Source organism: Anolis carolinensis, chromosome 3, assembly GCF_035594765.1.
Source record: "Anolis carolinensis isolate JA03-04 chromosome 3, rAnoCar3.1.pri, whole genome shotgun sequence".
Taxonomy (NCBI): Eukaryota; Metazoa; Chordata; class Lepidosauria; order Squamata; family Dactyloidae; genus Anolis; species Anolis carolinensis.
The window spans coordinates 177,246,149-177,258,270 of NC_085843.1; positions in this window are offsets into that span (position 1 = coordinate 177,246,149).

Consider the following 12,122-nt stretch of genomic DNA (forward strand, 5'->3'; position numbering starts at 1 on the left):
GCCTATATAAGGTTTCCCCCCTATATAATTTATAAAAAAAGGTGGAGCACATTCTTTTCCTGATTACACCACTGGGAATTATTATTGAACCACCAGAAATTATTGGTTACATTAAATATTTTGTTTGTTTGTTTGTTTTCCCAAAGTGCCTTAAGTTCTGCTTGCCAGCTCTTTGCTAAACATTTCAATTTGACAGTAAATCCACGTACTTTGAAAATATTTATTTCTGCCATAAATAAATCAAGACTTCTTCAATACTTACATGAACTGATAAACCAGCGATGATCCTCCTGGCAATGACAAGCAACAGAATGAGATATTAATAATGTATATGGTATGGTATAAGAAAATAAATATACCTGTTCCCTGGAGATTTTTTCCCCAACAGTAAACTGTCACTATCTCTTATTACAAGATCTTAATTGGAAATCATGTGTGTTTCCTGGTATGCTGTGCTCTAGTTCAGAAAATGGATGAAGGAAATTTTTCAAAAACTGAGTGTTTTCTCTATGAGAGATGACATCTTAAGTAAGGTTAAGAAACCCTGAATAGAAAATATTGTTTCTCCTTCAATCATATCACATATAAAAAAGATACTTGCCTGGTTTTGCTGGGGGGTTTCTAAATGGGGAAAAGGCATTGTAACTGGAAAGATATATTCTCTGTATAATGTTTAAACACATATGTTTTGGCACTTCCGCAAATGACGGGAAAAATGTATTCCCAGTATCAATTTTTTATTCCTACATAAAACTGTCTTACATTAAGTTTTTCTTAATTTATCTTGATTTGCTTTTAATTACCAAATGTCAATATTAATATCAAGGTGATACAGATACGGTATAGTATGGATGATAGTCTTAGTGAGGCCTATTTTTAGTAGTAAGTCTAGAGCAGGGGTCCCCAAACTTTTTAAATGGGGGGGGGGTCAGTTCACGGTCCCTCAGACCGTTGGAGGGCCGGACGATGAACAAATTCCCATGCACACTGCACATATCTTATTTTGAAGTAAAAAACAAAACAAAATGGGAACAAATATAGCCTCAATGTTAATAATAACCATAATCATAATAAAAATAATAAAGAGGGTTGGAAGAGAGCCTTGGGCCATTTAGTCCAACCCCCTTCTACGTTTGTGCACCAAAAGCACAAGCAAAGCACCCCTGACAGATGGCCACCCATCCTCAATGTTGTTAATAACAACAACAACAACAACAACAACAACAATCTATATAAAATATAATGTTCATTTTACTATGGAGTAAACAGCAAACCACTGAACCAAATCACACCAAATTTGGCCACAAAAGACATAGTCATCCAAAATATGTCTTCCAAACAAAAAAACCTAGAAAAATTAAGCCCAAATTAGAGGACGAGAAAGAACTGTTTCTTTCCCTTGCTGCTAGTTAGAAGGGTAAGCTCTGCCCACTTCATCTTCTAGCAACCCACTCAGTCAGAAATGGCTCCCAGGGCCTGTTCACTCAGTCCTCTTGCACACTGCCTCTAAAATACAAATTATCTGATTTGAACTGTATTATGTGGCAGTGTAGACTCAAGGTCCTACCACACACTTATCTAACCCAGAATGGCAAGGCAGGATAGTATCTGATTTGAACTGGATTATCTTGTGTCCACACTTCCATATAATCCAGTTCAGTGTGGATTTTATACCGCTGTGTAGAAGGGGCCTCATAAGCAGTTCTAAGCAGATAATATAAGATTATAAATATAATAATTAATAATTGCTGTGGTATAATAATACAGAACAATATAATCTCTAAAATCAGGACAGTAAATAAAGAACAACACTCTGAAAACAGGGGAATTCCAGAAAGGAAACAACCAAGGCCAGCTAACACCTCCCAACAAAGGAGTCCCCCAGGCAGGAAGCAGGCCAACCAAGAATTCTGCTAGGTAGAAAGCGACCAGACTTGTAAGCAGCAAGGCTATTCAGTGCTGTTCAACCCGGCCAACCAAGGTTTCCCCCTAGATAGAAAACCCCCAGGCTTTGAAGCCATGAGGCTATTCCGTCCCATTCAACCTGGCCAACGAAGGATGCCCCTATGTAGAAAGCAGCCAGACTTTGAAGCAGCAAGGCTATTCAGTGCTGTTCAATCTGGCCAACCAAGATTTCCCCTAGATAGAAAACCCTCAGGTTTTGAAGCCATGAGGATTGGCCAAAAAACCATTTCCCTAGAACGCAAAGTACCCAGCCTTCCAAGCAGCAACCGTATTCCATTGTATTCCAGCTCACCAAACAAGGATTCACAAAAGAAGAAAACGGCCAGGCTTTGAAGCTGCAAGGCTATTCACTGCTATTCCACCTGGTCAACAAATGATTCCCATAAGTCACAGCAACGTGTGGCCAGGCACAGCTAATAATAATAATAATAATAAATTACACAGTCCTAAATGCTTGGGAAGTGTTCGACTTGTGATTTTGTGATACAAAATCCAGCATATATATCTTGTTTGCTGTGTTATACTGTGTCCTTCTATAAATAATAGTAATAATAATAATAATAATAATAATAATAATAATAATAATAATAATAATAATAATATCCTCATATCCTGGAGGAAATCTCGGGATGTGTCTGACCAAGCACGGGCTAAAGCCGCTATTAAGGCTTACTCCGTGGCTCTGCGAGCAGCCAGGAAAGCTTTCACGACTGCCCGCATAGCGTCTGCGGCCGACAGGCCATCGGAGTTGTTCCGAGTTGTTGGGGAGCTCCTGCGGCCTCCTGAGACCCAGGGGCTTCCTGATGACTTGGCAACTAGGTGCAGCGATTTTGCGCACCACTTTGCAGGCAAAGTTGCTCAGATACGCCATGAGTTGGACTCCAGCTTAATTGTAGTTCCAGCGGAGGTAACCGAGGCACCTGTCTGTCCGATTTTGTGGGATTCTTTCCGGCTTGTTCTTCCGGATGACGTGGGGGGGATTCTTGGGTCTGTGAGGGCGACCACTTGTGCTCTGGATCCTTGTCCCTCTTGGCTGGTTAAGCAGGCCAAAGAGGGGTTGTTGGATTGGTTTGTGGCTATAATAAATGCCTCCCTGGGTCAGGGGTCATTTCCATCTTGTTTTAAGCAAGCGGTGGTAAAACCGTTACTAAAAAAGACCTCGCTAGACCCATCTGTATGTAACAACTACAGACCAATTTCCAACCTCCCGTTTTTGGGCAAGGTTCTGGAGCGGGTGGTGGCCACGCAGCTCCAGGAGTTCCTCGATGACACTGATTTTCTGGACCGCTCGCAGTCTGGCTTCAGGCCTGGGCACAGCACTGAGACGGCTTTGGTTGCCTTGGTGGATGACCTCCGCAGGGAACTGGACAGGGGGAGTGTGACCCTGCTGGTTCTCCTGGACATCTCTGCAGCTTTCGATACCATCGACCATGGTATCCTTCTGGGGAGGCTCTCCGGGATGGGACTCGGTGGCACTGTTTTGCAGTGGCTCCAGTCCTTCCTGGAGGGCCGTTCCCAGATGGTGAAGCTGGGGGACACCTGCTCGGACCCCTGGCCTTTGACCTGTGGGGTCCCGCAAGGGTCTATTTTATCCCCCATGCTTTTTAACATCTACATGAAACCGCTGGGAGAGGTCATCCGGAGTTTTGGAGGGTGTTGCCATCTCTACGCAGATGACACGTAAATCCACTACTCGTTCCCACCTGACTCCAAGGAAGCCCCTCGGGTGCTGAACCAGTGCCTGGCCGCTGTGGCGGACTGGATGAGGAGAAACAAGCTGAGGATCAATCCTGACAAGACAGAGGCCCTCCTGGTCAGTCGCTCGTCGGATCGGGGTATTGGGTGGCAACCTGTGCTGGACGGGGTTGCACTCCCCCTGAAATCACAGGTCCGCAGTTTGGGGGTCCTCCTGGATTCAGCGTTGACGCTTGAAGCGCAGGTGTCGGCGGTGGCCGGGAGGGCTTTTGCACAACTCAAACTTGTGCGCCAACTGCGACCATACCTCGTGAAGTCTGACTTGACCACGGTGGTGCATGCCTTAGTTACCTCTAGACTGGACTACTGTAATGCGCTCTACGTGGGGCTTCCCTTGAAGACGGCCCGGAAGTTACAGCTGGTCCAACGTTCGGCCGCCAGACTAATAACGGGGGCGAGTTACAGGGAGAGATCTACTCCCCTGTTTAAGGAGCTCCACTGGCTGCCGTTCATCTTCCGGTCCCAATTCAAGGTGCAGACCATCATTTATAAAGCCCTAAACGGTTTGGGACCCGCCTACCTTCGTGACCGTATCTCCTACCATAAACCTGCCCGACCTCTCCGATCATCAGGGGAGGCCCTCCTGTCGCCACTACCTATATCTCAGGCTCGCCTTGTAGGAACAAGGGAGAGGGCCTTCTCTGCGGTGGCCCCTCGCTTGTGGAACTCGCTGCCCATTGAAATCAGGCAAGCCCCCACCCTTTTAGCCTTCAGGAAAGATTTAAAAACATGGCTCTTCCGGTGTGCTTTCGGAGAGTAAATGTTCTATGCTACTCCCCCCCGATATTTATCCTCTAGACTGGTTCACTATCTGATGTCCCGTCCCTCGAGGTTTTATTCTGATCCCTTTCTCACCCAGAGTTTTAATTTTTAATCTAGTTTTTAAATGTATTCATGCGGCCCGCTCGTGTTATATTGCTGTTTTGATCTTATGTTGTACTGTTTATTTTATGTAATGTATTATTTAATTGTATTATGTTATGGTTTATTGTATTGTCTTGGGCATGGCCCCATGTAAGCCGCCCCGAGTCCCCATCGGGGAGATGGTGGCGGGGTATAAATAAAGTTTTTTTATTATTATTATTATATCCTCAGCTGCTGTAAGAAAATCGCACAGACTACAAACAGAGACACAACTATGTGGCCCAAATGATTCATTGGAACTTATGCCTCAAGTACCACCTGCCAGCAGTAAAGAACTGGTGGGATCACAAACCTGCAAAAGTATTGGAAAATGAGCACGCAAAGATAATGTGGGACTTCCAAATCCAGACTGACAAAGTTTTGGAACACAACACATCAAACATCACAGTTGTGGAAAGGAAAAAGGTTTGGATCATTGATGTTGCCATCCCAGGTGACAGTCGCATTGACGAAAAACAACAGGAAAAACTCAGCCGCTATCAGGACCTCAAGATTGAACTTCAAAGACTCTGGCAGAAACCAGTACAGGTGGTCCCGGTAGTGATCAGCACATTGGGTGCCGTGCCAAAAGATCTCAGCCAGCATTTGGAAACAATAGACATTGACAAAATTACGATCTGCCAACTGCAAAAGGCCACCCTACTGGGATCTGCACGCATCATCCGAAAATACATCACACAGTCCTAGACGCTTGGGAAGTGTCTTGTTCGCTGTGTCATGATAAAATAATAATAATAATAATAATAATAATAATAATAATAATAATAAAGAGGGTTGGAGGAGACCCCTTGGGCCATTTAGTCCAACCCCCTTCTGCCTTTGTGCACCAAAAACACTAGCAAAGCACCCCTTAATAATTAATAATTAAATAAATTATAATTAAAATACCATTATAAACAAGCAAAGCTTTGGAAGGCGTGCACCAAGCGAGGGAGGAAGTAGGAAAGGCGTGCGCCTTTCCCTCCTCCCTCCTGCTGCACGCGCCTTCCTTGGTGGAGGAGAAGGGAGCTGGATAAATGGCTTCAATGGGCTGCATGTGGCCCCTGGGCCTTAGTTTGGCGACCCTTGGTCTAGAGCAGGGGTCCTCAAACTTTTTAAGCCGAGGGCCGGTCCACAATCCTTCAGACTGTTGAGGGGCCGGATTATCATTTGAAAAAAAAATACAAACAAATTCCGATGCACACTGCACATGTCTTATTTGTAGTGCAAAAATAACAACAACAACAATGAAAGAACAATACAATATTTCAAAATAAAACCAATTTTAACCAACATACATTTATCAGGATTTCAATGGGAAGTGTGGTCCTGCTTCTGGCCAATGAGATAGTCCAGTTAATCAGGATTGTTGTTGTTGTTGTTGTGTGCCTTCAAGTCATTTCAGACTTTGGGCGAGCCTAAGTCTAAAATTTATTTATTTATTATTTATTTATTTACTGCATTTATTTACTACATTTGTATCACACCCTTCTCACCCCAAAGGGGACTCAGAGTGGCTTACAAATTATATGTGCATGCAATATATTATATTATTAGCATAGCACAATATTAGCAGTATATATTACTATATTGAACTATACCACTATACTGTAATATTATTAGTAATATTATATGTAATTTAGAATATATAATTAATATTATTATATGGTATTATTATTAGTGTTATATTGTATTACATTATAATATTATTATCAATATTATATGTATATACAATATATTATATTATAAAATTGAGGGCGGGGGCCAGGTAAATGACCTTGGAGGGCCGCATCCGGCCCCCGGGCCTTAGTTTGGGGACCCCTGGTCTAGAGCAACCAGAAACTATATCCAGTATCTACGAAGCCCAATGGATGCCAGTCAACTGAGAGTATAGTGTAATGGAACACTGCATAGCTATGGAATTATGGCAATTACTTAGCTATATAGCTGATAGAGTTTTCCAGACATTGTTTTTAGAATCCAGCAGACAAACATTAAAGCTGAATAATGTTATTCCTTTTTGCCCCTTGCCTCACCGTAAAAATTATTGAGAGACACCTGAGCTTTGATTATCAATCATCACAACACCCATCAAACATGTGTGCATGTGTTCCTTGTATACTGCTTAATGGAGGCTAAGTCAGGTCCCATCTACATTGCCAGGAAATGTGGCATAGGAAACACATTAGCCTAGGGCTTCCCAATCATTACCCAGGTTTATTCTTGGTTAAAACAATACATGAAAAGCTGCTAGGATAGTAGTTCTATTTGGTCATTTTTCTTTTTTCCATGAGATGCAAACTGACCTCATTAGAGCATCATAGTTCCGCCTACTTGCATGCACAAGTTTTGGGGAAAGTAAGTCATGCTCCTCTAAGGTGAGGATGATGAACAGGATCCCATATGTGTAAGTAAATATAGGGGATGGTCAGCATTGGAGGGGATATGATTGTGGAAATGGCTTGACTTTCCTTCACATAGCAATAGTTAGATTATGCATAAACTCTCACAGAGAATCCATCATTTCTAAGTCCTAATCTGTAATCATGTGTCAGCTTTACATGAACAGATATAGAGGTATGATGACAATGATGATTAACAAAGAACGGGCAACAACCAGAAATTTCAATGGTGTCCTCCATTCAGAGGGGGGGGGGCATTTAAATTCTCCATAATTCTCTTGACTGATGCTGCATTGAGGATGTTGTAGTATATCTAAAAAGGTAGCTTGTGTATCTGGCCACCCATAGTGAGGGCCTAGGTTATTGTTTAGTGCTGGTGTCCCATGAAGGGAGCCGCCCAACATTGTCAGCTGAGGCCTCCAGTCGTGAAACTGTCCTTCCTCATACACTTCCAGATGGCACCAAAATCTGTGTTTTAAATCTAAGACAAAAAAAAAAAATCCCGGGACCTGATAGTAGGTCCACACACAGACCTGTCAGTCCCATTTGCCAGCCTAATCAGCTGATCAGCTGTTTTGGGTTTTTAAAAAGTACACGTGTGCTGGAGCAGTCCACATAAGAAGGAGAAAAATAAAACACAAGTTTTGCATGACTGCAGAAATATACAGTCATGCAAAGGTGTGCTTTTTTCAGGCTGAATCTGGTTTTAGGTGCACCTTTTTAACACATTCTTTTTATCTTTTAACCCAATTTCTCTTGCACTTTGACTAATCATTGTTTAACCACACACAAACCCTTTTAAGCTGGCTACTTTCAGGTTTTACAGTATGGGTAGAAAGGGCTCTCAGTCTTTATAGATAAAAAATCAATTAATATTAGGAGGAAGTACAAAATAAGCCAATTATACAATAATCATCTTTTTATTTCCTTACCTGTGTCATCCAACCCGTCTTGAAATGCACACAGCATATGTCATTGCCCATCTAATCACATCCTTAATTTCACACAATTCTGTAACTTCATCAGGAACACTACCACAGCTTTGTCCATATGGCTTTATTTGAGGATATCACTTTATTTGTGCAATATATCCTTCCCCCATGCTTATACATAAGCATGTCATTACAATAAATAAATGTCAATCTGAATGAGAAAATATGTGGAGAACAAAGAACAGTGTTGTTGACTATAATATTAGTAGTGGAGCCATTTCCTGGAGTACTTACAGATTTAATTGTTATATGAGTTCATCTAACTATTAAATCTGTAAGTAATCCAGGAATCCAAGCTTTACTAATAAGTCCATCTTAATCATCCAGGCTAAGTCAGGTCCCATCTACATTGCCAGAAAATGTGGCATAGGAAACGCATTAGCCTAGGGCTTCCCAATCATTATCCAGATTTAGTCTTGGTTAAAATAATACATGAAAAGCTGCAGATGTTCTAGTAAGTTCCAGAACTTGCAAATATGTGGCCTGTGGGGACTGCCACTTGAGATTGCCATTTACAATCCCAGGTGCATCCATCCCACACTCCCTTGATTCAGGTAGCCCGGGGAGGTGGAATGCCAGTGACAGCCTCCCCTCCCTGCCTCATTCCCTGCCTCCCCTCCAGTTTCAGAGATTGCCTTCTTAGGGCCCATCCAGATAGGAGTTTCGACCAAGACCTATCTTGCTTTTACCGGGAGCATCCAAATGATGCCCGGACCCAAACCACGTAGCCATCTCAGTTTTTTGGGCACCCACCCCTTCCCCAAAATAACCATTTAAAAGTATTTAAAACTTAACAGGCATCATTATCTTCCTCCCTGTGCCCTCCTGATGCAAGGAAATGACGTGCTAGGAGACTGGGCGGGGGGGGGGGGGGTTGAGAAAGAAAATCCCTCCCTGCCCCTCATCTCCTGGCATGTCATTTCCTCATGTAAGGAGAGCACAAGTAGGAAGATAATGACACTCTGTAAGTTTTTAAAACTTTTTGGGGGGTATCTGGGGGTGGGGTTCGGGGGGGGGCTGCATGTCATTCTGGTATTTACCAGGATGGCATGTAGACAGGCTCCCAGGAAATCCCAGCATTTGGGGGTGGGTGGGGTCTTAAATGCACACTGAAGCAGATTTTTAAACCTGCTTCATCATGTGTTCTAGCCCTTAGTTGCTTGACTCCTGTACAACTGAGCTGTACAGAGGGAATCCCCCCCCCTTTTGCAAAGGTCTATTACATCATTTTCCAGCAATGCAAGCTGAACAAAGGTTTAGCCTTAGTAAGTAGGCTGTTTCTCTATCTTTCTTTGTGGGTGAGGGAAATGGGGAGCAAGGAGCAGTGGATGCCAATGCCCCTGCCCACCTGTGCCAATCACACATCGGCTCACGTGAGCATCTGACCGCCCCAGCCAGAAATGGAGGTCTCCAAATGTGACAGGAATTCACTTTTAAGCTTCAAGAGAGAAGAGGAAGAAAAAGAAAGATGGGTAAGAAAAGGAAAGCAAAGTGGGAGAAAGCAGGAAGGTGGGGGAAAGAGGATATTTTATATATATATATATATATATATATATATATATAGATAGATAGATAGCTAGATAGAGAGAGAGAGAGAGAGACTGAGAGAGAAGAATATAGACTATCTATTTTCCAGGTTTTGCCCTACCACTCACTATCAACTTCACCCCATCTCCTCCTGGTTTGTAGGCCCAAGAGATTTCCCCACTGGAAATCTGATATATACAACTGCAGTTTTAGTTTAAAAAAAAACATTCTAGAGGTGTGGATAGGAAGGAGTGTAACAGTCACAAGAGAAACTTTGGGAAGAATATTTTTACAAATCTGATAATTTCCCCAGTACATTACCCGCCATGGTAAAATAAACCAGACTGCCCTTGCTTACTTTTATACCACCTGATAAAATCTTCACATAAAGACAGATTTTATGCTACTTGTATTCTTTCTTTCCCTGAGAGTTGGAGATTACCCAGAATAACTTGGAGGAGAGAAGTTAATGCACATGTGGAAATGATTAGACTCCAAATACCACTATACCAGTCAGCTCCTCTCCTTGTATTGTGTAGAGCTGCAGGCTATTTAAGACTGCTCTACCCCCGCCCCCACTGTGCTCTTCAGCTTGAGGTAGGAGGCAGGTTCCTAAAGAGGAATTAGGACTTTCCCTCCTTGTTCCCTCTATTCCCATTTTCCAGAGGGTAGTGTGGTTCTCATTGCTATGCCTTTGCCCCAGGGATTCGCCCTAAAACTTGAGCAGTTTTTGGCCTTGGCATTTATTGGCAGAAATTTCCCAGCAGAGCATAAGGGCTGGAGGTTTGGGTGGCTGCAGTAAGCAAAGTTCCCCTCCTCACCTGGCAGCATCTAGGCCTCCTGGGTTGCCTCAAGGAAGGCAATGTTTATCAAAGCAAATGAACATTTTTGAGTTCATGGCAAAAAAGAAAAAGCCAAATATTAAAGATCAAGAAGGCAGCAGGTTGAGAACCATTTCAGACGCTGGAATTGATGAAGACCCCCAGAACACATACACCTAGACTGCAGGTGAAAAATTAGGAAACTGTGGAAACTGAGGTGTCTATCACTGGTTCATCTAATCCAAGTCATGCCAAAGAAACCACGGAAGAAGAGCAAAGTCAAGGTCTTTATATGAACTTTATATGAACAAGACTATTTCTGATGAACAATTGAAAGTTCAACTAGTGCAAAATTCACAGACTCCATTGTAAAGATATGTATTTTCGGTGGATAGGAAGAAGCATGTAAGTTTGTCAACCCAAATGGTTCAGCAGATTTCCCTAGCTAACCTACTCATTTTATCTACAAAGTGCACTCTCTAAGTACTGTGAAGAAGTTGGGGGTAAAGGTGATCATCAGCAGCTTGATGCATTGGTTGCTAAACCATTTGTGTGATGGAAAAATGCAATGGACACCAAAAAACAGAGTACCATCAGAACAACTTGTGCTTGGCTGAAAACTTCATGTTAATTCACAGTGGAAAACGTCCTGATGTAACCCGCCATCATGATAAAGGAAAGCAGAAGAAAGCAGAAATAAACTTCTGCCAGTTGTGGAAACGATTGTCCTTTGTGGCTGACAAGAGCTGGCTTTTAGAGGTAGCAGTGATTCTAGACCTATTACTTGTGAAAAGCTTTTGCAAAATGATGGTAATTTCAGGGCCTTGTTGAAGGCGCCAGATCAGGAGACACTGACCTGAAAAGCCATCTCAAAACTGCAGCTACAAATGCCCAATATACTAGTTCTTAAATACAAAATGAACTAATAAACATTTGTAATGACAAGATATGAGAAGCATTCATTAAAGCTTTCCCCTGGCCTACTTCCTGTGGACTGAGAGCAATGAAACCTGGCACAGTTCTTAGTCCTTCTCTACATAGGAGCCACCTAGTGACACACACTTCTCTCATCTTTTTAAGCAATTGTAAACACCTTGCATGTAGAAGTCGACAGGTTGCTCCAAAAGTCATGGTGTGACTTCGGAAATCAGAGTCTCATCATCTGAAAAATGCTTATCCTTCAAAAATATCTTAATTGTTGGATAGAGGGAGAAATCTGATGTTGTGAGGTCGGGTGAATAAGGGGGATGTGGTTGTATTTCAAAGCCACAGGAACATGCTTCCATTTGGGCAACATGTGAGTTATAAACTGGTGCATTGTCTTGCAGAAGGCAAACACATTTGGTGAGCATGCCACGTCTCTTGGTTTTCATGGCCTCCCGCAATTTCTGCAGCAGTGAAGCATAGTATGCCCCAGTTATCATGATATCCTTTACTAAGAAATCCACTCCGTGCTGGTCCAAAATACTATGAACATGACCTTGCCTACCGAGAATTGGGCATGTGCCTTCTTTGGAGGTGGTGAGTCATGATGCTTCCATTGCATTGATTGGACTTTATTGCATTGATTGGACTTCAGTCTCAGGATCATAGTGATGAATACAGCTTTCTTCCTGTGTGATCAGGACCTCCAGGTCAGCCGTTCGACCGATCAGGGCATAGGTTGGTTACCTGTGCTTGACGGGGTCACACTCCCCCTGAAGGCGCAGATCCACAGTTTGGGGGTCCTTCTGGATTCATCGCTGTCACTTGATGCT